The sequence below is a fragment of the Coffea arabica genome, chromosome 3e (assembly GCF_036785885.1).
Source record: "Coffea arabica cultivar ET-39 chromosome 3e, Coffea Arabica ET-39 HiFi, whole genome shotgun sequence".
Taxonomy (NCBI): domain Eukaryota; kingdom Viridiplantae; phylum Streptophyta; class Magnoliopsida; order Gentianales; family Rubiaceae; genus Coffea; species Coffea arabica.
This window is the reverse complement of record NC_092315.1, coordinates 6022014-6028013: the sequence shown is the minus strand read 5'-3', so window position 1 is coordinate 6028013 and position 6000 is coordinate 6022014.

The following is a 6000-nucleotide window of genomic DNA, read 5'->3' as shown; positions in this document are numbered from 1 at the left end:
ATGTGGCAGGTTTGGCTGAACTCTTTGTGGCTTTTTTCTTGAATACTAGAACAGAAAACCTCTAAATTATACTCCAATGTTACTTTCACTGGGAAAAAAAAAAAGAAAAAGAAAAAAAGAGGGGAAAAAAGGAAAAAAAAAGAAAAAGAAAAAGAAAACTACTTGTTTGTCTATGCATCACTAAATCCTCTCGTCAACATTTCTAAGCGGTACTAGGAGTTTTTGAGAGGAAAGATTTCAATTTGCCACCTATATTAAAAACCACGTATTTGCCTAGATATTGAAGACGTGAAGCCAATTACCCACGCCTTCCATTTCAACAAGAAAAGTTCATAATTGAATTCAATTATGGCCGTGCGTGATGAAGTAGTAACAAATAAACTTCGGGTGTTTCTTATTAATAAAGATTTTCCTTTTCTAGCAGCCGTAACCCTTCCTGATAATGGTTAATGTAAATTAGTAATTATGACATAGCATCTATGGGTTAACTCTCTAACCGTCCCATTTTAACTTTTCCTTTGTAAGTTTTTTTTTTTTTTGCCTTCGTAAGGTTTGAAGTCCCCTCTAACCAAAGAAATTTTTATACAATTAATTCCATTTTTTTTTCTTACTATGCATCACATGAAGGTAGGTTAACAATTATATAGGGCACATTGTCGTTTGTCGTCGATTTTTTTTTTTTTTTTTCGACACAGAGGGTGTTCGGGTCAATCCTTACGGGGCCCGACTAATCCCCTGCGGCCCGGACCCGGCGCCCCAACCCGACCCGAACACGTTAAGTGCGCGGAGGAATCCAGCGTAGCGGAAACTCGAACTTGTGACCTCAAGGGTCACTGGTGAGAGGCGCTGCTGCTGGACCATTCATGCGGGGGCGTTTGTCGTCGATTTTACAAAACCTTATTGTGAAAATTGGTTGTGAATAAAATTTGATGAAATATTTCTACAATAACATATATATACACTAATTGATCTAGATACATACCATATGTGCATAATTTAGAATTCAAATTCAAAATTTATTAATGTATCATGGATCTAAATTGGAAATCTATTCGTGTAAACTAACATATATCTGTTTTTTTTTTTTTTTTCTTTCACACCTTTTACCTTGCACTTGATCTTTGATTTTCTCCTAAAAACTAGATGACCACATTAGGTGGTATATTTTTGAAAATATAAGATTAACTAGAGGAAGTAAATAAATACAAGGGATGGTGGATAAGATTATATAAGGAAAGTATATAAATACAAAAGATAATAATAATTATTAGTATGTATATATATATGGTAGGTTAGATGAATATTAAATGTGTTAATGAGTGCCCTAAGGGTATCCATTAAAACTATGTGTAATTTAGTCGCTAATCGGAAGAAATCAAACGTCTTTGTTTGTTTAAATTTCTCAAAATAATTCTTGAATTTGTAGGGATTTTAGAGGTTGGTTGAAATAAGGATTGAACCTTTCCTTTTCTTATTTTCCTTATGAAGTTTTGGAGTCTCACATGAACATTAAAAAAAAAAAAGAGAGAAATAATTGAGCCCTTATGAAGTTATGATTCTTAGATTTGACGGTCAAGTTTTGCTCATAACTAACGCAAGCATGAACTTAATGAACAGAAAATAATATATCAAACAATGTAATTGCAAAAGTTATCATCGTCTTCCCTTAAAAGGAAAAAGAAAAAAAAAAGACGTTAAATTGACTCTAACAGTTCCTCATGATTTTATTCATCTTCTTATTCAGTCCTTCAACATTAAGGTGCCCTTAAGTCTCTGGGATTATCAATTTTGATTTGAATGACCCCTTAAATGGAAATTCAAGTAGGATAACTTAGATTTCTAATTTGCCTACGAAAGATTTGACTTAATGTTAGTTTGGTCCCTCCAAGATTAAAGATATGGTATGACCTTTTGAAAAAAAAAAAAAGATTAAAGATATGGCTATACATTTCCTCACTAATTGTTCTAGGGTTTTTCTAATGAATACCCATAGGGGACTCGTCATCGCACTTAATAATCCCTTAATCTGCCATGTACGAGTACTATATTGATGGTGATTGTTTGGAAGGTCTAAACAACGAATTAGATACTTCTTTAGTACTTTGTCGGATAAAGAGAGATGACTCCAAAAGCTCTAAAGGAGGAAAACTAGTATTAAGATCAAGATATGGCATTGTCGAATCCAATGATCAGGGGTTGACTAAATCAGCAAAGAGAAAATCGGACATTGATCAATTTGGAAGCACTAAGAATTTGAGAACTAACCCTACTCATTCTCCTTACGTCCAGGAATTGATGATATCAGACTCCAGTGCAAACGATTGCTCTGGTTGGAGTACTAGTATGGTATTAAGTACCAGTACTCCACCTGCAGCATCAAACATGAACAACGAGGAGCCAGATATTGCCGGCAGCAGTGGAGCTGTTGTTGATGCAGCCCTTGGAGATATTGTGTATGACCCTTCTAATTTCAATGTTTTACCAGTTGAAGACGATCCTAATGGTTGGATCACCATGGAGGAGCTGGATCCTAATTGGATACCAAGTGTTGGGTTTTCTTGGGGATCTGGTACCAGATGCCTAATTGGATCCTAATTGGATCACCATGGAGGACGTGGAGGAGTGGCGGTTGTCACCACCGGATAAGAAGCTGAAACGGGATCAGAGTTTGAGGGGTGAAGAGGCTGAGAATGCCATGTATCCACAGAATTGGCTGCAGAACTCTCGGGCAACAGATGATTCAAGAAATTAGTGTTTTCCAAATCATTCATGTTTCTAGTATCCAAACTTATGTTTCAACTCCTTAGATTATTATTGTTCTTGCCCTTAATCCCAACTCTTATGGTATACTAAGCAATACAGGTTTTACTATAAATATGGAAGAATAAAGTCTTTTACATATTCTCACCTAATGCATTTGTGAGTGAAAATTATGTAACTTTCGTTTCAGATATTTTGTATAATTTTTTAATTAATGTATTTTGGTTAGATTTTTTTCTTAACCATTTTCATTCTCTAACAATCCCGTATGGATTGTTATTTTCTAGAGTTTTGTAGAAAAATATATTATGTATAACGATTTGATGTATGTAAAATAAAAAGGTAATTGGGAATATATTAATGGAATAGTAAAAATTTGTTTTTAGAAAACTCCAATCCAAATATGTCCTTAGATCATGAAGTTAACAAAAACAATTTTCTTTGAAAGTCTAAGTTAGTTCAAAATAAAAAGTCTCCCTGTTATAAATATTCCTTTAATATCTATTTAAGTTTTGGGCCATCACAAGACATTGTTCAATTTCGATGGACATAGCACCCTATACAACAATTTCCTTCCAATTCAAGATTTTGTTCCTCAAAAAACAAATTAAAAAAGCTAAATTTGTGCTGAAAAAATTTATGTCACTATACTGTACTACCTACAATTACAAACCGCATTTACTTGTTTGCTTGAGGTGAAATAATTGCAAGAAAGATCACAACAAAACATAAATTGGCACCTAATGGATCTCAGCTAAAGAGAATCTTTCAACTTTTCCAATTCCAAAACAATTTCCTTCCAATTCAAGATTTTATTCCTAAAAAAAATTAGAAACTTTTTCTTGTAAAACTTTATATCAACATTACATGGAAAACCACATTTACTGTTTTTTTTAGGTGCCACATTTACCATTTGCTTGAAGTAAAACAATTTCGGAAACATCACAATGGATCATCCGTTAGTGCCTAATAGACCTTAACTAAAGAGAATATTTTTAACTTTTCCATGATGCAAACCTTTCCGAATTTCTTTGGGAGAAAAAGAAGAAAATAGAAAAATGGAATGGGGACAATTTCCACTTAGTTGGGGTTTGTAATAGGATTATAACATTGAGGTTTAAAGTGGCGTTTTGGTGAAAGACATAACCTAATGAAACCACTATTCAATTAGTCTCAATCTGAATAACATTCCAATTCCAATTCCAAGTAGCACTGCCCTTACTTGATTACAATTCCAAATTTAGTAGTATTTCCAAAGCAATCTCCTTTTCTTAACAAATTGACATAAAGGTAATTTGATTTCGAATCTAACTATAATTCCAAATTTACTCTAAAATAAACAAATCCCTCAATAATATTAGAATGGCATTATAATTTGCAACCATAGAACAATTACAATTAATCTTAGGCAACGATACTATTGAAAAGTGAAAACTAAGTCACCAAATCATATTGATGCTTTTAATGTAGTACAGATATAGATAAAATATAGTATAGATAAGAGAAAATTGAAACAAAAACAAGAAAACCAAAATCAGAGTTTATTTTATTGAGTTCAGAGGGCATCCCAAATCCCACTAGGGCCAATCTCATCTTTTGCCTTATTGTCTTGTTTAAGGTCTAGCCTTCCAAATTAATTGGACCAAGATCCGAATTAATTAAACACCCTTGATAATAACAATTTGGTGGATAACATTTAGGCAAATTATTAGAATTCAATTGAATCTTGAAAATCTCAGAGTTTCGTACATCACTAGTTGCAAAAGTTAAAGGCAATGTCTGAAGACAAGGCCAATGCTTTTCCGGGAAAGGAAAAAAAAAGAAAAAAAGAATGCCAATGTAATAATCTCTATAGATTTGCATTGACCAAAAATAAAAAAAATAAAAATTTAGGAACGTCAACCCTTCATACGATGATACTCTCGTTTATCCCGAACAAACAAACATAAGGGTAAAAAAATCTCTGCTGAATTTATTCTATGAAGGTTGGACAACCTCACTGTGTATACGGCTGTATATCTTAGTCCAAAAACCTACCATGCTGATGATGGTGGCTTTATATGGACAATGAAAACTAACAAGTTATCACGACAAATTTACAGGTTGAAATTGAAACAAATCATCCATAGTTGATGAAGAATCCCCGTTTGAGTTTACTTGCTTTACATTCTTCAGATCAAACGGGTTTGAGTAGTTGTTAACACTTGTACTTGACTCCTCCTGGACTAATTTCAAGCCAGAAGACTCAATCCCATCTCCACGATACTGGATATAACCTCTTCTGAAATTCTCAGTCTCCTCAGGTTGTTTGCCTTCCCCAGAAACTGATTTTCTCTTGCCTAATGTTGCCTTAGGAACTGAATTTCCCATCATTGGTTCGACTATTACCTCGTCATCTTCATTAAATTGCACCATGGCAAACCTGGAATTCTTCCAAGATAGAAGTCTTCCTCCCTTGGAGCTTTTCGAGTCATCCCTCTTTATCTTACAAAGTACATAATTGTTTTCTAAATTTATCCCTTGCAAACTTGCACCAGCAAGCTCATACTCGTGCATCGTCCAATGGCCGACAGTCTCCTCCTTGGATCGATAGGTGAACGTCCTCTTGTTGCCAATCAGCTGATAACCCCATCCCCAGTTCTTCATGATAGGCTCTGGTGCCGAATTGTTATGCCAATTGCCACAACCCGCGATTCTCTTCTTATTCTTGTCGCTGGACTTTCCAACATTCAACAGCTTTGTGAAAACATAGAGTACCTTCTGATGAACAAACACCTTACCAAAAGCATCCACCACTGGTGTCTGCCATGGAGCATCCTCGCCAAACAGAATCCAAGGCGTTGCTGTCTCGTTCTCCCCATAGATATCTCTTTCTATCGTGAATTTGTCTGATGGTAATGGCTGTTCCGTTACCTTGTTTTTTAGATAGTGCGTGATCAACTCTTCATCTGTGGGGCAGAAACGTACTCCAAAAGGCAAATTGTCCATGTTGGATTTCGTTGCTATTCCTTCTCTGAAAGAACGCTCAATTCCCAAATTCTGTTTGCTTGGCGCCAATGAGTAACTGATTGGCTTTTCGTGATGGTGAGGAAATTCTGATGTTATTTAAACGGGAAATTCTGATGGTATTTAAATTGCATTTTTGTTATTGATTTATTGTTTCCTATTCTTTCTATGATTCCCTAAGTTGGCTGGTCCCAAAAGGAAACTGGACTCCAAGTCCAAGTCAGATTTGGATTT